This window comes from Lissotriton vulgaris, chromosome 6 (genome assembly GCF_964263255.1).
Source record: "Lissotriton vulgaris chromosome 6, aLisVul1.2, whole genome shotgun sequence".
Lineage (NCBI taxonomy): Eukaryota > Metazoa > Chordata > Amphibia > Caudata > Salamandridae > Lissotriton > Lissotriton vulgaris.
Genome location: NC_141694.1, coordinates 530,091,736 through 530,112,468, shown reverse-complemented (window position 1 = coordinate 530,112,468; position 20,733 = coordinate 530,091,736).

Genomic DNA, 20,733 nt, shown 5'->3' with positions numbered 1-20,733 from the left:
GGCAAGCTCAATTTCAAGCCCTTGGAGATAGTCAGCACAAGTGTAGAAAGTTCAATCCAGTCCTTTCACTGTTCAATGCAGAAGAAGCAATTGCAGGCCAACCCAGCAAAGCAACAACATAGCAAAGGGGCAGTTTTCCTCCTGGCAGTGCTTCCAGCTCTTCTTCCTGGCAGGTTCCTTGTTTCCAGCGAGTCCGCTGAAGTCTTTTACCTACCTGAGACTTCAACAGGAGGCAAGCTCTACTTCAAGCTCTTGGAGAAACCTCTAACAGCATGATTATGAAAGTACAATCCAGTCTTTCCATGCCCAAGACAGAAGCAGCCAGCAGCAGGCTAACACAGAAGAGCATGCAGCAAAAAGGCCATTCCTCCTGGCAGATTTTCTAGCTCTTCTTCCTGGCAGGTTCCTTAGTTTAGCAGTAATCTTATCTAGTAATCTGAAGCCAGACAGTCAATACACAAAGCAGGAGAAGCACACAGGATGGCTCAGCATGAAAATACTCACTTTCTAAAAGTGATATTTTAAAAAACACAATATAAAAATCATATTTACTAAAAGATGATTTTTTAATATTCTGAGTTCAGGCATACTAAACTCCATCATTCTATCTCTTCCCAATGGGAAGTTATATGTATGCGCTCTTATAAATTACCTCCCATTCTATCCTATGGGACAGGTAGCCTTTCAATAGTGAAAAATTAAATTGCCAGTATTTCATTATCAGGACATGGCATGCCACACACATCAGGGCATGTACTACCTTTCACATACACTGCACCCTGCCCACAGGGGAGCCTTGGGCCTACCCTAGGGATGACTCAAATGTAAGAAAATGGAAGGTTAGGGCCTGGCATGTGGGTGTACTTGCCTGGTCACCATGGCAGTTACAAACTGCGCACAGACACTGCCGTGGCAGGTCTGAGTCACATTTACAGGCTGCACATGTGGATGGCACACTCAGTGCCTCAGGTTCACAAACAGCATTTTATTTACAGGCTCTGGCACAACCTCGACACTTTACTAGGGACTTTCAAGTAAATCAAATATGCCAATCATGGAAATACCAATACATAACATAATTTACCTGGAGAATATGTACTTTAGCACTGAATAGCAGTGGTAAGGAGCCCAGAGTCATAAAACCAACAAAAACATTGTCAAAAACAGGAGGCCAAAAAGCAAAAAGTCGGGGAGGGGAGGGGGGTGGAGGGCACATGCCGAAAAAGCCAAGTCTAACAGGTGTTGGTTGAAATTGGATTTCTGGTTAGCAGAGGTATACACCCTGTCCAAGCAGGAGCTACAATCCAGTCAGGCTAAGTGAAATGCACACCATGTATTATCCTGTGCTTACCCTCTGGTAGCTTAGCTCAGAGCAGACAGGGTTAACTTAAGAGGCAATGTGTAAAGTATTTGTGCAACACTTCAAATAGTAAAACAGTGAGGACACCTCAGATAAAGATACCACACCTGGTTAGGATAATAGAGGTTAATTCAATGTACAAAACAAGATCAAAACAACAAACATACAATATGTACAACCAGACTTATGCATACAAGGATACATGAAAATATAGTGCTTAAAAGCTAGAAGTTCCAATCTAATACATCTGGTCATACTTGCCTGTGTTAAATCCATACGTTCAGGCTGGCCATGATAGATTGCAGACCTGCCTTGTCCACTGAAATATTGTCATCAATCTGAGCAAATAGGAGATGTATCATCGCCGAGCCGCTGGATGTAGGCAATGGCTTGGGAGCTGCAGGTGATGTGCCATGCCACGATATGCCATCCAATCGCTGATGAGGGTTCTGCCGTCCGTACAGCAGCGACAATGTGTTGCACTTGAGACAGATGTTCCAGTTCTGATCGGCGCAATATCATTGATGGATGGACTTTCAACTGTTGCAGCACTTTATGCCCACTTTCAAGGGATTAGGGTTGACTTGGAACCACTTGGCAGGGCAAGACTTGAAGCAAGCAAAGTCCATTTGCTGTTACACTTGAATGATAAGTCTTTGATGTCCCAGAGACTTGAAACATGGGGCAAGCTAGCATTCCCTTTGTGTCACTCTGGGTTCAAGTGAGATTGGTACAGCCCTTCCCCAGTTGTAAAGAGGGTAGCAGGCAGCACAAGAGAAAGCAGTTCTTCACAAGAAGCAGTCCACCAGAGTGGCAGTACTTGTAGCAGCACAGCAGTCCTTCCTCCTAGCAAAGTTTATTCACAGGTCCAGTAGATTCTAATTTGGTGGGGTCAGAAACCCAGTATCACGTGGCCCATAGGGACGTTGTCATTTTTCACTAACTTAGCATGAACACGTGGCAGCGTTCCTGCTGCTTTGCACACATTATTAGAAGTTTCAATTTTTTGCAATAATTTCAAAGACTGCTTTTACATGAGAACTCATCGCTGTGTTCATTCTCTGCATGTTCCTGGGATTTTGACTGAACATTATGTGCAAGGTCGAACATCAATGCCCCTTGATTTTTTTGTTCTGGCCAATCCTTAGCCCTTAGACAAAACATACAGATGCAGCTGTTGTATGGACAACATTATCTGGTTTTTAGTGGGGTGCACGGATGGGGGACACATACTTGGAGAGGGACCTTTCCAGGGAGAAGAGCACTTGTGATGTAGATCTACAGTATATAGGCTAAAGTATGGGGTCTGTTGACAATGCCCAGAGATCTTGTATTATATAATAATACTTCTTCTTAGCAAGGGGAGGGAGGCTAGGCACAATAGTCTTTTCTCCAGTGTCTTTTTTTTATGTTCAATTCTTTTTATTGAGGCCCCGCAGGTGGGGTTATCTTGTCAGTGACATAGACACAGCGATAAGCCTACAACCCTGCTCGGGCTGGCCGCGTCATAAGGAGTGCACATAAACTCAGCAGGAACGCATAGTAAGGCAATCGTTAAGCATACTGGAGTGCCTACAACCCAAAAAGGGCCGGCCGCGCATTTCTTCGCTGTCTGTGCTAACTGCACGATTAACAGTCACTGGCCGTGATCACTCAGCCTCAAGGGACAGGTACAACCTAGGAACAAAAACTGGTGATTTCTTTGGACCAAATGGGCCCAAACAGTAGTGCAATGCCAATAGAGGAATCAGCAGTTAAGAAAAGAGAAAGGGGGGAAGTAGGCGGGGAAAGATCAAAGGGTGAGCAAGGAATAGAAATAGCAGGGCCCAAGGGGGTAAGGTCGGCTCGTGTCAATGCAGGGTGGATCTACCATCTCCAGCACACTCACAGCACATTGTCTGGATGCATTATGGAGGGAGCAGAGTATCCTCAACCAGACACAGGGTTCGCAACCTAGGGGGTACATGGCGCGCATGCTCTACTTTGCATAAGTATTTCACCAGGGGCTGCCACACTTTGCCAAAGCGCGTATTGCGGGCCTGCAGTCTAGCCGTGAGGAGCTCCATGGTCAATACATGTCAGAGGCGTACAAACCATGCTGCCACCAGTGGTCCTTCTGTTCTTTTCCAGTAAAGGGCAATGAGCTGTCTGGCTGCCCCCAGCATTTGAAGCGCTATCATCCAGTCATTACGGGTGAGCGCCAGGAGCCCATATGGTTTGACCCCAAGTAAAATAGTGCTAGTGGCATCAGGCAGAGGAAAACCTAAGAACCTCCTGATATGGCTAAGCACCTCCTTCCAGAAGAGGGTTAGCGATGGGCAGGTCCACCAGATATGTAGGAAGTCCCCAGTCGCGGACCGACACCTCCAACACACAGGAGAGGAAGCCGGGAACATCCTGTGTAGGCGCTGCGGAGTATAGTACCACTGAGTCATCATTTTGTAGGCGTTTTCTTGCTGCGGGATGCTACGGTAGATCTTGGGTATGTCACGCCACAACCGCAACCATTGCATAGGCGTGATGTCGGTACCCGAAAGGGACTGCCATCGAGTCTGGTAGCTATGGGAAGGCGGCGTCTGGGGATGCTGTAGGATATGATAGATCTTTGAGACCAAGCCTGTTGAGTCAGTGAAGTAGCGGGCCAATTTATCGAATGGGGTGAAAGTGCGAGTGGCCGCCCGGTAAGTCTCATCTCCCATTACCCAGTGTCTTAGTTAGATATACTGCATTTCGGCTTCAGGCGGTAATCGGAAATCCTCCCTACAGTGTGCAAAGGATTTTAAGGTGCCCCCATCAAAGAGGTCCGTAAGCACCCTGCAATTGCCTTGGGACCATCTGCGAAAAGCTCTGGTGCGAAGGGCCGGTGGGAACCACAGATTCCCTTCAATCGGAGTATGTGGTGAGGGAAAAGGTGGTGAGGCCCCAAGGCACTGCCATCCGATCCCAAATGTCCAGCACCGTTTTCATTGGCACCGCATTGTGTAAAGTATACCACATGATAAGTATTTTTTGAACTATACTTCACACACTGTACACCCATGATACTGTACTATGGCCTTTACCATCATGCGATAGGTACGCCATGATACTCTATATTTGATATGTATTGCCTCTTATGGAATAAGATCACAGCTAATCAGATTTGTGTTGGTACACTAAACAGGCCTCTAACACCACAGGTCCGCTATATTGTTTATTTACAATGTCCCTGTCTTCATTAACTGGTCCCATAAGCATCACAATACATCCTGTTAATCATCCCTAATTGGAGTTTTGTTCATCATGTCGGTTATATCAAGCACGTTGAGTGCCTTTGATTGGCCTGCATGCCCTTCCTGAATTAGTAATACTACGCTGCCTGAGATGGTCACTAATTCTTCTTTTTAATAAATCCTAATCCATGTCTGATCTGGCCGTCTATTTAATTCTATTTAATTTATTTAATTTTTCCAATCCAGTCTGGTCTTGTTTCCTATCCAGTCTGGTTCGCTTTACAACTTTTCTCGAGCACCTAGGTGCACATTATGTCCCGTAGTCTGTTTACCAGCTCCATTGCGATCACGTGCCTTGGTTGCTGGGGTTACTGACATAACAGGAAACGCTGCCTTCATTCCCGAGTTTGCCGCAAAGACGCCGGTCTCATCGCGTACCGGTAAGCCTGCTCACTACACGGCGGCGGATTTCATACCCACGTCTTGAGTACTAACTTCATTTTGAGCGCAGCACTAATATCGTTGCTCTACTCTTCCGTCCCTTTTAGTGCACGAACCCTGACTAATGCGGAGCTTCGTGTTTCCACTGGGACGTTTTCTACCTTTAGGATTATTACCTGGTAAGCCACTTCTGCCTGATCTTCTTCTCTCCTTGTAGCAAGCATTTCAAGCATAATCAGTAATTGTACTTTTCAATTGTTTAGATACCTCGAGTGAATTCCAATGTCCAGCCTCCCCGGGCCAACTTTCTAATCTTGCCATAACGCCATCATTTACAAGTCAATTGTAAGTCTTTTTGACTCATTTAAATGCACTTAATGTAATTCGTTCCACTTTCCTCCTTTTTTAAACAAATACTCATACAATGTTTGAACCTTCCGCAGGACATACCGGTCTTTTCGCGGATTTCCCTGAATGTGATTATCTGACACAAGGTACCGATTTATTAGGTAGGCCCTCAAATGGTGTGTCTATTTTAATTTTAATTGTGCAATTACGGCATTTTTTGAGTAAGATAAGTAAGTAATATGTACCTATTACTTAATATTAATAGGTTGCTAGTCCCCCTTTGTCCTGATGAAGACCCCGCCGCAAGGACTCCACTGATTCCTGCTCATTCTGGGGTCGAAACGTGCCTGCGAGAAGCGGGGCCACTTACCTCCCCAAACAAAATTGGTTAAGTCCCTTTGCAAGGCTCTAATATTGTGCAGTGGGATGGGGGTAGGTAAGCACTGGAACAAGTATAGTATTTTGGGTAGGATAGACATCTTTATGGAATTTATTCTGCCCAGCCAGGATGGCACAAGTGCCTTCCAATTCGGCAGGTCCTCCAGCACCGCTCGTCTGTAATCTCTCCGATTAACGTGCGTTCAGCCCTCGAGTGAGGGAGTCAACTGTAGGCCAAGGTAGCGGATGTGCTGTGCGGTCCAGCGGTAGGGCGCTATCTGTTCAAGTTGAGGAATTTCTGTCTTAGGGATGGTGGGATTAAGCGCCCAGGACTTATCATGATTGATTTTCAAGCCAGAGACGCGTTCAAATAAGCCAAGCATGGAATGCAGATCCAGAAGGGACCCTCAAGGTCTCGTGAGCGTCAGGATGAGGTCATCTGCAAAGAGCACTACTTTATGATCAAAACCTCCTAACGGGATACCATGGATGTCAGGGGCGCGGCGAATCATATCAGCCAACGGTTCGATCACCAAGGCAAATAATAGAGGCGAGAGCGGGCACCCTTGCCTGGTTCCTCTGCCTATGGCGAATGGTTCCGTGAGTTGTCCTTTCACTCTAATCCTGGCCTGTGGCGCAATGTAGGGTGCCATGATTCTAGCGACCATCTTTGGACCGAGTCCTATCTTATGGAGGACCGCGCTGAGGAAGGACCAGTCCACGCTGTTGAATGCCTTCTCGGCGCCCAAGGAGAGGAGACAGGCCGGGATCCGCCAATGGTGGGCCTTGCCCACAAGATGCGCCACTTTTCGTATGTTGTCAGCCCCCTGTCGTCCTCGGATAAAACCCACTTGGTCGGGGTCAACCAGGCCCGGCATGTGGGGGTCCAGATGTTTCGCCAGTATCTTCGTGTAGATTTTAAAGTCAGTATTTAATAAGGCAATCGGGCGGTAGGACGAGCACATGGCCGGGTCCTTTCCAGCTTTCAGTATCAGGGCAATCTCAGCCATCCCCATGGCGAATGGTTCAGTGAGTTGTCCGTTCACTCTAATCCTGGCCCGTGGCGCAATGTAGGGTGCCATGATTCTAGCGACCATCTTTGGACCGAGTCCTATCTTATGGAGGACCGCGCTGAGGAAGGACCAGTCCACGCGGTCGAATGCCTTCTCGGCGCCCAAAGAGAGGAAACAGGCCGGGATCCGCCAATGGTGGGCCTTGCCCACAAGATGCGCCACTTTTCGTATGTTGTCAGCCCCCTGTCGTCCTCGGATAAAACCCTCTTGGTGGGGGTCAACCAGGCCCGGCATGTGGGGGTCCAGACGTTTCGCCAGTATCTTCGTGTAGATTTTAAAGTCAGTATTTAATAAGGCAATCGGGCGGTAGGACGAGCACATGGCCGAGTCCTTCCCAGCTTTCAGTATCAGGGCAATCTCAGCCATCCCCATGTCTAGGGACGGGCCTCGTTCTTCTGTAAAGGAGTTAAACAGCCGGAGCAGGTGTGGACCCAGCTGCGCCTGGAAAACGCGATAGAAGGATAATGGGAGGCTGTCAGGCAGGCCCAAGTGCAGCTCCTGCACCGCTGACATTATTTCCTCCTGCGTGATCGCCTCCTCTAGGAGTTGAGAAGATTGGGGATGGAGCGTCACGCCGCTATAGCTCCCCACCACTTCCTCTATGAGCTCAGAGGGGGGCCTCTCCTCAGTGTAAAGGGATTTGTAGTAATCTTTGAAGGCTTCGCATTTAGCTCTAGCCGCCGCAACTCTAGTCCCGTTCGGCAACTGCACGTTGGCTATGTGGGCCTTAGCAGCCCTGGCTCTCAACCGCCTCGCTAACATTCTCCCCACTTTATCACCACCCTGGTAGTACTTTTGCATCAATGCCACTAGTGAGGTTTCAGCCCTATTGGCACGCAGCAGCCGGAGCTGACCTCTAAGGATGGCCAGGTGCCTCCTTGACCTCTGGGTAGAGACGCTCTGATCTCGCACCTCAGCCTCCCTCAAATCCTCCATCAATTTGTCCTCCAGTGCTCGTGCCTCTCGCGCCCTTGCTATCAAGAGGGACGTGATATGGCCCTGTATCGTTGCCTTGAAGGCATCCCATACCACCGGGAAGGGCGTCTCCGGTATGTCATTATGCACGAAGTAGGAAATGATGGCCTCTCGGATGCTCTCAACATCCGCCGCATCTCGCAGGATACTCGGCGGGAGATGCCACTTCCTCTCTCTGAGGGGGCCAGCCGCCGGGTCTTGTAGGGTCAATTTGACGTGAGCGCGATCAGAGATCGAGATGTCGGTCATCTCCACTCCCAAAACATTGCGGGAGAGATCAGGGGATATGAACAGGAAGTCGATGCGAGAATAGGAACGGTGAGCATGGGAATAATATGAGTATTCCCTTTTATCCGGGGAGAAGTAGCGCCATAAATCAAAGAGCCCCAGGTCTGTGAATCGCTTACGCAATTCAGAGGACATCGCCCCAGCTCCACTAAAAGAGCCCTCACTCCTATCTAGCCTTGGGTCCCAAACCAAGTTCAGGTCCCCTCCCACAATAAGCGATGAACCGTTCTGCGGCACATGCTCTCTCAAAAGGTCTCTAAGGTATCGGTCCTACGCCTGATTGGGAGCATAGATGTTACACAGGGTGAGGCGTCTCCGTCCCACCTCCACTCCTACCCTGAGAAAGTGCCCATCGCCACTCTTAAAAGGCCTGTCTGCACCCCGCCTGATGCCAGCCCTGCACAGTATCGCCACCCCGCTGTCTTTGTGTCAGTAGCCGCCCAAAATTGTAGGGGGTACTTTGGATGTGCCATGCGTATAGTGTCGGCTTGGAGAAGATGAGTCTCCTGTAGGAGAATAATGTCCGTGTTCTTGCGGGTAAGATAGTACCACACCTGCTTGCGCTTATTAGGCGAGTTAAGGCCCTTAACGTTGAGGTACAGGATCTTCGGGGGGCCATGCACTCTCCCAGCTGTACTAGGGACCATCAGGAATCACTGTCATTCCCATCGCCGCTAACTCACACACACCATTCACACCCCAGTCACAAGTCCACTCCCCATCCCCCCGCCAACCACCAGTATCCCCCCCCAGGTCCCACGCAGAAGAGGAAGGAGACAGAAAAGAGTACAGAGGGGAATAGTAGAGGAAAGGAAAGAAGAAGACAAAAAACTTTCAGCCAGAGAGGCTGGTCATTCGAACACAACAATCGCGGCCAACAGGGCGGGAGTACTCTGACCCCATTACAGGGCATCCTACACCCGCAGGTTTGGACACTCTCCGGGATGTCACTCCCTAGGGGGCAGGTCAGGGGGGTCGTGGTGGTCTTAGAGTACATTTGGACATGGGGCTCCCACCGCCCCGGGTCTCAGCCACTGTGGTCTGGGTACATAGCGAACTCACTCCCCACAGTCCGACCCATAAGCCAGTAACAGGAGATGTTAGGTCAGCACACCAGAAGGGATGCAGTATGGTCAAGCCAGCTGTCAGGGCGTGAGAGATCCCCCGTCAGATTCAGTCTTATCTCCTTCAAGAGATCGAATGTGGGCTATAATGTCTTGTTTAGCCTGACTGTGTGTGGCCTCCGCAGCAGGAGGAGTGCGCCGCCGTCTCTGTACCGTGGTCCAATCCGGGCCAGCTGGCGTTCTCTTTTGGTTAGGAGGTCGGGTTAGGCTCGCCGGGGGAGACGCCGACATGTGGAGAAGTTGTGCCGCTTCAGTGTAGGATCTCAGAGCTCTGCGTTTACCCTACCATTGGAAAATGAGCGCAAATGGGTGCCCCCATTGGTAGGCAATGTTCATGCCCCGCAATTTTTCCATCACAGGGCGAAATGCTCGTCGTCTCTTCAATGTATTAGGTGCCAATGCCTGGAAGATTTGAAACCTGTGGCCTTTATATCGTAGGTCTGGCTGGTCACGTGCACGTTTCCATATCTCCTCTTTCTCCACAAAGAAGTGCACCCTGGTTAGGATGTCCGGCAAGAGGCCCGGTCTCCCCACTGGGGCCGCCACTCGGTGCGCCCGGTCCAGTGTGGGGGGTGACACGTCCTCATCCCCGCGGACCTCATGAAGGAGCTGCGCCACATAGTCCATCATGTCCTCCCCTTCCTCTCCGAGCGGAACTCCCCGGATACGGAGGTTGTTGCGCCGGCTCCTGTTCTCCAAGTCCTCCTGCTTAATCTGGAGGTCGATATTCTGCTCCTCAAGGGCCAGCAGGCGCTGCCATAGGTGTTCCTGATCCTCCGTACGCGTGTCCATAGTTTTCTCTAGGCCATCAACTCGGTCCCCAAGCTCCGTCACCTCCTTTCTAAGCTCAGTGACGCAGGAGTGTACCTCAGACCGCAGGGACCCTATCTCAACTTTGAGCTCAGTCATAAAGGTGGCCATAAATGCCTGTGTGACTGGCGGGGATTCCGAAGCGGCCCGGGACGGGCCCTCCCCGGCCGCAGGCGCCCCTGCCTTGCCCCACATGGCTACCACAGTGTTGTCCTTGGGGGCCGCCGCCGGGTCGGCCTTGGCGCCTTTATTAGAGCGCGTCATTGTCTCTTTTGGCCAGGCAGACCAGAGGGAAAATCACGTCCCCGCTCAGAAGGCGAGTCGGTCCTCCAGCAAGTCGGGGTCGGTCATGCCACTGCTTTCACACAACCTCAGACTGCGACCAATGACAGAGGGAGGGAGAATAGGCCCACTGGGAGTATCGCACCAGTCAGGCTGCAGCACAGGGAGCAGGAACACCCAATCCGCCCGAGGATCCCCGGCTTGGACCACAGGCCCCCTGCTGCAGCAGGTCAACGGTGGCCCCCCTTTCCCCCCCAAAAAAAATCCATGCAGCTCACCTCCGTTATGCAGCCCAGTCCCTCTGCGTAGAGTCACCTGAAGGTTGCCTCCGGTTACCTCTCCCTGGCCAGCCGCTGTGTGTGTGAGGTTCACACACCTCAGGCCTCTCCACCAGATCGCCGTATGACCCAGTCGTTCCTCTTCGGCAAAATGGTGGTCGCCGCATACTGCAGGGCCTCACCACACCACCACCGCTCCCCTCCTTTCAGACAGTGTCCACCGCCGGGGATCTCCCGCCAGGCCACCGTCTTCTTTCACCGCCTCCTCGGTGGGGTGCACATCACCTCACTCTCCAGCTGGGCCGAGCCGCCAATCAGTCACCCCAGGGCTCCAGGCTCAGCAAAATGGCGGGTCTTCGGGCACCAGACCTCGGGGACAGACGCAGTCACCCCTGGTGCAGTAAGAGCAGGAGCTGCCTCCGACAGGCACTCGGGGTGGCAGAGCACCGCCCCCGACAGTGCGCACACTTCCTCCAGGGTCCACACTGTCCGCTTTCAGTGCCGGCCGCCTATGGGGCACCAGACCGCAAGGCCAGGACGGCACCGATGCACTCGGCCGCTAGCTGGCGAGATCTGGCGGACCTCCGCTCTAGACCTCCGGAGCGGGTCTCCGCACCTCCCAGCACTCGCACGCTAGCCGGGTCCCAGGAGAGAGTCACAATGAAAAGCCAGCACCGGTCATCACCCAGGGCGTCTCGCAGTCAGCCGCTCCGTGTCTGCCGCGCTGCTCACCCGGCAATCGACGGGGATCGGGCCGCCTCCGCAGGATTTCAAAATGGCGGGCGCCGCTCGCGATGTGTTGTCCGTCCGCTCTGGGGATCGCCCCCAAGGCGCCGCTCGCACAAACCAGCTGTCGGACACGCAGCCACGGTGTGTCCACACTCTAGAGCACCCAGAGGGGAGGTTTGATGCCCCTTGATCCGCTTTAATAGCAAATGCAGGCCGGCGGCAGCGGGAGCCCCACCAGAGCACGTCTGCTCACATGGCCGCTCAAGCCACGCCTCTCCTGTGTCTTTTTTTAATAAAATATCCCTTCATGATTTATTGACTAGCTGCTATGCTGACTATATTCGTACTAAACATTTTCCTATTTGTTGTGGCGCATGTTAGGGCAAGCTAGTTAAATTAAATATTTTAAACTAGTCTGTGTAACTGTCAGATCTTTTTGTGGACAAGTACAAAAGTGCAAGCGAAAAGGTGTGTCTTTGTACTTCAATTCCTGAGAGATCTGGGAGTGTTGTGTTCTGGGGTGTCTAATCATTTGTTTCTCTGTGAGTGAGTAGGAGAACAAGTGTGACACTAAAGCTTGTCAGTCCTGGGTTCGTGAGTACTAAGGTGGTAGGGAGTCTCAGTCCCTATACACCAAGGTCCTATTTCCTGCACATTGTTCTGTGCTTTTGCAGAATCCCTGCAACACCAAGACTTATACTCAGTTATGCTTTTGAATTGGAAGTGACTTCAAGGAAGGGCTTTAAAGTGCACAGATGTACTACCTGCCTGCATTGGCTCTAGACTCACTAAAGGGGGGTAACTCATGCCCCTAAGTAGCCAATAACTCGTGCACCGCCATGCACATATTTCTCATCAATATTTTCACTGTAAATGTTGCAGTCATATTTTCAATGATGTCATAGAATAAGTCTTGAGTGATGTAATATGTGGGGTGATTAGCTGTGCAAGGTAAAGGCATGAGTTAAAGTTACCTTAAGGCATCAGTTATAGTTACTTGAGATAACTATAACTGCATAAATTCTATGGTTTTGTGTGTAGAATTTCTAAGATTTATTTAAAATTCTATTTCCTAACTATAACGTCCCTGTCACCTTTGATTTTTTTCTGTGAATTTATATGTTTTAAATTATCATTTTTTTACTATAACGTCCCTAGACCTTTAGATTTTTCAGTGCATTTCTATAGTTTTTAATGCAATTTTCTAACTATAGTGTCCTTGCAACCTGGGTATGTGAGTGGGTGGTTGTGTGGTATTGTAAATGGGTGTGTGAGTGTGTGGTGGGTGTGTCAGTGTATGTATGACTGGCTGTGTGGGTGTGTGAGGGCCTGTATGGATGTGTACATAAATATGTGTGTGTGTGAGAATGGGTGGTATGCATGGTTCTCTATGTCTTTGAGTGGGTGTTAAGTGGTGCTCTGGGCTCTGAGTGGGTGAGTGGTTATATGAGTGTGTGAGTGGGTGTTTGAATAGGTTTCTGGATCTCTGAGTGACTGGTTATATTGGAATGTGAGTGGTCTTCCAGGTCTTTGAGTGGATGTGTGAATGGCTGTACGTGTATGTGAGGGGGTGTGTGAGTGTATAAGTGGGTGTGTGATTGTGTGAGTGATTATACAAGTGTGTGACTGACTGTCTGGGTCTGTGAGTGGGTTTGTGAGGGGCTGTATAGGTGTATATGTGTGTGTGAGTGTGTCAAGGAGTGTTTGAATGCCTCCGTGGATCTCTAAATGCATGCTTCTGATTTGGTATCTGAGTCTCTGAGTGGGTGTGTGAGCGGTGTTCTGAGTCTCTGAGTGAGTGTGTGAGTCGTTCTTTGAGTCTCTGAGTATATCAACATGGAGTGGGTGGGTGATTGACTTTCTCAGTCTCTGAGTGGGTGTGTGAATGACTGTATAAATGTGTGAGTGATTTTCTGGGTCTCCGAGTTGGTGTGTGAGTGGCTGTATGGGTATGTAAGTGAGTGTGTAAATTTATGAGTGGGCAGTTGAGTGATTGTGTGACTGGATGGGTGGATCTTTGAGTGGGGTGTGAGTGGCTTTATAGGTGTGTTAGTAAGCATGTGAGTGGTGTTCTGTGTCTCTGTGTGTGAGTGGTTGTATAGATGTGTGAGTGGGTGTGTGAGTGGTTGTGTGGGTAAGTGTGTGTGAATGAATAAGTGTATTTTTAATTGAGTTCTGGAACTGTGAATCTATTACAGATTCACAAAGGACCACGATGAGCACCGCAATGGATCCACAGCAATTTTTTGCCCTTGATGGGTCCCTCACAGATCCCTCCATCAGTCCCATGGGGTCAGGATGCCTCTATCCTGAACTGGAGGTGAGGTGGGCCGACTGAGCGCTAGGGAGGGTGGAAAAGCTTCGAGTGGAATCCGAGGGGAAATCATTTTTTTTCTGTCTCCAGAGGAAGCCTGGGAGTAGCTTGAAGGGGGGCGTTGAGTGGGAAGTACGTCAGACGTTCACAACAATAAGGGACTCAATACTAACCAACGTGCTCCTCTGGTGTCAACGGATCGCCACTCGGAAGAAGACCTAGACGGGTAACTCTAAACCAGACTGCTGAACTTTATTTGTCTTCACCAATACCACCAAGTCACATTTGTACTCTCTAATTTGGAATTTGCGGCCTGCACAAGATAACTACCTGGGGGATTGCCAAATTTGCCAAGAATCTTAATGTAGCAATGCTTCCCTTACAGTGCTTACGCCTCAGACACTTACCATCTTTATAAGGAGGAAAAATGTCTAAGGATTGGACTAAACTTTAAATACTCAAGTACACCATGAACATACTACGTTGCATAAGCGGGAGGTGGATGTGGTTAGCTGGGCACCCTACACATGACAGGGTGGGTGACAGTCTGTCAGCCTTATTGGGGAGTGGAAAGTTGCAATTCCACTGACAGGGCGGCAGGGAGAATGGTAAGGGGTAGGAGAGGGGGGATTGTTGGGGTTTTCAATGTTATAGTTATTTTCATACAGAGCACCCAAGTGAACCTAACTTCGTCATATTCAGGTTCTAGAAGGCAAACATCATTCACATGCTCAGGGAGATGGGATGGTAGAGGCTCTGCCAGTACTGTGATGCCAGACCGCTCTTTAAGTTTGGGACTGCTAGGTGCGGCACTAACGTTTGCATCACATTCCCCCTCTGCTCTTTACTACTACCCGACATGACAGACACAAGAGATATGAGGTTGTCAATAATGACATGGAATGGTAATGGATTAGGGAGTAAGATAAAAAGAGGAGTTGTCCTACAATACCTTAAGAGGCAATCGCCAGACCTGTTACTATTGCAAGAGACACGCTTGGTGGGAAAATAGTCAGACGGGGTAAAGGCTTTTGGTCCATGAGGGATTCAAATTGGGCTCCAGAGGCACGTGTATGCTTATACACAAAATCTCTCCCTTACACCCACGCGTGTCAGGGTAGATTTGCTCTATTGGAGGCATCATGGGAGGGTAAACCACTAAATGTAATATTGGTATATCTTCCACCCTCACTGGGTAGGATAGCACTGCAAGACCTGGGCAAAATTTCAATAGATCTTCCCCCAGGTACTCTTATACTAGGAGGAGACTTCAATTTGATAATGGACGAGAGGCTCAACAGACACCCCCAGAAACTATCTCCCCGACGACACACATACATGGCTGACTTCACCCAAGCAATGGGTCTCACTGATATCTGGGGCACATCGAATCCCACCACAGCTTAATTTACGCACTACTCCAATGCGCACAAAAGTATGTCCCGCATTGACTATTTTCTCACTTCTCTTGCAGATATAGGTCAATTTCAACACCCCCAAGGACTTCCAAGAGGTATATCTGACCATCCCCCCCCTCAGGGTTGAACTTACTTTTAATCAGCTCTGTACCCGAGGCCCTATAATCATAAGCCCATGGCTTCTTATGATCTCATATATTAAAAAAGACCTTGCTTAACGCACAGACTACTATTTTAATGAAAACGTCAGCTCTGTTGCATCGGCCAACACTATTTTGGAGGCCTACGAGGCAGTGATTAAGGGGCACGCACTAGCATTGAAGACAGGGTATATTAGGAATCAAAATGCACATCTGACTCAATTAGAAAGTGAACTGCTTCAACTAGAAACAGTACATTACGCCTCCCCCACAGAATCTACGACCCACAAGCTCCTGAATAGGCAACTAGAGTATAATGCCCTTGCATGGAAAAAGACTCAGGCAAGACTCCTCCTTACACGCCATAGAGTGTACAATATTGGTGAATGAGCTGGGAAAAGGATGGTATGGTTGGAGAGGCGGGATCAGGTGGCTCGCTGGGTCCCTGAACTCTTAATTGAGGATGGAAATCAGGTAACTGACCCAGGGGAGCATTTACAGACCATCTGAAGGCGGTATATACCCCCAAAACCAGCACCTCCTCTGACAATTCATGTCAGCTCCTAGAGGAATTGCTAATACCCACACTTTTTAGATAGTGATAGGGAAGCCCTGGATGCAGACATACCAGCGCAAGAAATCTGTAAAGCTACATTTGCTATTACTCGGATAAGGCAATGGGTCCAAATGGGATTCCGATCAAATTCCTCAAGGGAAGGGCCCTTAAGTGGCCCCACACCTCAAAAACATGGATGAGAAGAGTCAGGAGCAGTGTGTTCTTCCCTTGGATCAAAGGCTAGCATCTATTGTTGTCATACATAAACCCGGCAAACCGGCGACCAATTGTGGATCATATAGGCCCATTTCCTTAATAAGCTCTGAAGCTAAGGTGTTAGCAAAACTCCTCGCGTCCCATCTGATCACAGTCCTCCCCTTCCTGGTCCATGATGACCAATCAGGGTTCGTACCGGGCCGTAACACTGCTTTAAATATTCGTTGAGTACGCAATGTCCTTGGCAGGCAGCCATACCTACAGGAAACACATTATATTGTCAGTAGATTCCATCATGGCGTTTGATTTGATAGAATGGCCTTACCTATTTGAGGATTTGGCGAGGTTTAGTTTCAGTCCTCGATTCCGACAATGGATGGCACTGCTATACACTGCACTGCTGGGTCAAGTTAGAGTAAACAATCATCCATCATGTAAATTTGCGTTACAGAGAGGGACCAGACAGGGATGTCCATTGTCCCCCTACTATTCGTGTTGACTCTTGAGCCACTGGCACATTGGATAAGACGTGATGTCTCGATACGTGGACTGCAATGGAGCAAGGATAAGGAAGGTAGAATCTCTTTATATGCTGATGATATTTTGATCTATTTGGCGTCCCCACGGGCCCCAATTAATAGCCTGCGTAACATTAATACCAACTTTGGTAAATATGCGGGGTACACCATCAACTGGTCCAAGTCGGTACAATACGTATTACATGGCCCCCCACCTAAATTGCCGCGTGGTTATGCAATTGAAGTAGCCACTGGAGGTTTCAAATACTTAAGAATCTACATTACTGCTGACCCCAAAACATTTTATTAATCGTAATCTTTTGAACCCCCTCCGATGGCTACAATATGACGTAAAACAATGGAGATCACTGCCCTTGTCCCTCCTGGGGAGTGCAGCCCTATATAAAATGCTTGCACTGCTAGATTTTTATATGTACTCCAAAACTGCCCACTCCCAATTGCCAACACCTATTTTACTACTATCGAAGAAGGGTTCCGCACTTTAGTATGGGATGGAGGGGCGCCTCGCATTGCCCTCCAAAAACTAACAAAGGGTTGGTACAATGGGGGAATTGCCCTTCCTGGCTTGCGTCTATATTGCTGGGCCACACAACTAGTAGCCACTAGCCACTGAACTCATGGCTACCCGTCAAATCCGGCCTTTCATCTAGAGCGCTATCAAACTGGGTAGGACGGGTATTTAGGCGCCCTCTATACCAGGGTCCGAGGGGGGCACTACCTAGGACCTATGTCGCAAACTGTGGCTATCTGGCACCAGGCCACCAAGCGCCTGGGTTGGGCGGATAAACTTACGAAAGCCACACCTCTCTGGTTCTCTCAGTGGCTGGGGCTACTTTGTCACCACAGGTTTCGATAAATGGGACACCATTGATATAACTAACATTGGAGACCTAATACACAGGGGCACACTTCTCACCTTCAAAAAGCTGCAAACCAAACATGCCCTCGAACCGGGCAAAGTCTTTTGATATTTGCAGATTAGACATGCACTTCTCACTAATGTTCCAGACATACCCTCCTTACCAGGTTCTTCCCCTTTGGAGGACCGCCTAGTCTCAGAACCGCTCCTGACATAGGCTGTCTCCTGCACATATCGTAAGCTCTGTAACAACTTACCTGACTCCTTTCAGACTTTCCGGTGCAGAGAGACATAGGGCCGCAAGGGATATATGACGTTACCACGCGTACTTTTACAACGCATACTTTTACAATGCATTTTTTACAACGCAATAACTCTTACAACGCATGTTGTTACAACGAGTACTATTACAACGCAATATAGCACAATAAATAGAAAAATACTATTACAAAGACAACATTTACCACGCATACCATTACAACGCAAATAAAATATATATATATTTTTTTTTTGTACAATAAAATCTGGAAAGGGATGCAGGGAAAATAGGGGTTTTGGGTGGGGAAGTGTATTAAAAAACTGTAAATAAAACTACAACGTAATAACCAAACATCCGACCTTTTTTAAAAATTAATACTCGAGAATTAAAATTAATACTCGAGTATTATAATCAATACTCATAATTTCAAAAATATCGAACGTATTACTTACACAACGAATCCACTAAAAATAATACTACACATATATAGAAATAACGGAAATTATTAATTTTAACCCAACAAAATCTATAACATAAGTATTGTCAAACAATCGCCATTTTCAATAAGTAAGTCATACGATAGTCCTACTACTATTTCTATGAAATAATACCACAACACTACTTTCAAAATGGATGCCAAAATGGCACGATAAACGCAATTTTCATATCTTTAAACTAAGTTTTAAAATATAAGTTTACACAGAAATAAAACATATATAAAAAGACCATACCAACGCTGTCTTTTCTAAAAAAAACTGAGGCAGTAACACAAACTTATAAATACGAGACAGACACCATTTTTAAAACAGTTGATCCTCAACTACTAGAGTGACCAGACGCCAAACCTGACTCTCTGACCTTTTCACCTTTTCAAAAGCAAAAGCAAAACTCAGGAGAATTATCTTTCGATTTACAAGTAAGTTACTTAAATATTTTACAACATATTACACTAATTCATTAATAATTTATCAACAATATGTTTAATATTATTAGTAAATAATTATTTTTTCCTACACACATATTAGAATTAAACAAACATATATACATATTAAGATAACCCGCCATTTTTTTAAACCGAGAAATACCTATTTAAAAATGCGATTATTTTAATGAAATGTAAATAATTTTTTAAGTTAAATATTTTGTTATAACATGTCTAAATATTTGTTTTTAATAGTCGATCAAATGCAAACTTTGACGCAAAAGACGTTTATCCAATAAATTGGACTTTAAAAATCTGCCAACACTACTATGCTAAAATAATTTGAAGGTACATTTCAAACTTTTTGTACGAGAATTCTAAACATACCCGACGTAAATAAATAAATTAATACACATGTTTTTTTCAATTTTATCAGAAGACATCACTTAAGAATAAATATAGAAATTTTACCGACTTCGAGAATTTAAACGTCATCCAAAAAAAAGGTAATAGAATATATATTTTTTAGACATTGCAGTACGCAAATTACAAGATAATAATTTACTAGTCGAATTTTTCAAATGTGGCAGCAATGTAATAAATGTAGGAAATATTTACAGTAAAATTTTGAAAAACATTTCCATTCCCATTAACTTTTTCATAAATAATCTGACTATTCTCCAGAAAATCAACAACAGAAAATACTTAAAAGCAACATAGCAAAAAATTACATTATTTATTTCCATCCATTAGAAACTCAAATAGAGCTTTGAAATCGAGGAAACAAAGAGCATCCAAGAAAAAGAAAATCTGTAATCAAAGCTTCATTCTTAAAGGTAAAGAAATAAAATTGCACGTAAAACACATTTTACGCAAGTGCTGCAGTAGGGAAAGTGCTGGATAGTGTAGGGGTATTACTTACTATTCCAACTCCAGGAAAGTGCTACAGTAGGGAAAGTGCTGGATAGTGTAGGGGTATTACTTACTATTTCAACTCCAGGTAAATGCTGCAGTAAGGAAAGTGCTGGATAGTGTAGGGGTATTACTTACTATTCCAACTCCAGTTAAGTGCTGCAGTAGGGAAAGTGCTGGATAGTGTAGGGGTATAAATTACTAATCCAACTCCAGGAAAGTGCTGCATTAGGGAAAGTGCTGGATAGTGTAGGGGTATAAATTATTAATCCAACTCCAGGAAAGTGCTGCGGTAGGGAAAGTGCTGGATAGTGTAGGGGTATTACTTACTATTCCAACTCCAGGAAAGTGCTGCAGTAGAGAAAGTGCTGGATAGTGTAGGGGTATTACTTACTATTCCAACTCCAGGAAAGTGCTGCAGTAGGGAAAGTGCTGGATAGTATAAGGGTAATACTTACTATTCTAACTCCAGGAAAGTGCTGCAGTAGAGAAAGTGCTGGATAGTGTAGGGGTATAACTTATTACTCCAACTCCTGGATAGTGCTGCAGTAGGGAAAGTGCTGGATAGTGTAGGGGTATAAATTACTAATCCAACTCCAGGAAAGTGCTGCAGTAGGGAAAGTGCTGGATAGTGTAGGGGTATAAATTATTAATCCAACTCCAGGAAAGTGCTGCAGTAGAGAAAGTGCTGGATAGTGTAGGGGTATTACTTACTATTCCAACTCCAGGAAAGTGCTACAGAAGGGAAAGTGCTGGATAGTATAAGGGTATTACTTACTATTCCAACTCCAGGAAAGTGCTGCATAGGGAAAGTGCTGGATAGTGTAGGGGTATTACTTACTATTCCAAATCCAAGTAAGTGCAGCACTAGGGAAAGTGCTGGATAGTGTAGGGGTATTACTTACTATTCCAACTCCAGGAAAGTGCTGCAGTAGCGAAAGTGCTGGATATTGTAAAAATGTCAATTCTCTTTTCACACTCAAATAAAGTACAACTATAATTACAATGATAAATATGTTTTCAGTGTAAAATTTTCAAGAAAAAATGTATTCACACCAAACGAATTGCATAATAAACATTTCTTTTTCCCTTTTTTAGAAAAACAAATCAATATTTCATCAAAACAACATTCTACATCCTAAAAAACCATCAAACAGAAAAAAAAGCTATCAAAAGTAGTCCACAAATACAAGCAGCAATCTAAAAGGTAAATAAATACCATTACACGTAAAAGACATTTGAATTTGTACTTAATAAATAACTAAAGTAGATAAAATGCTGAATATTTTAGACATATGAT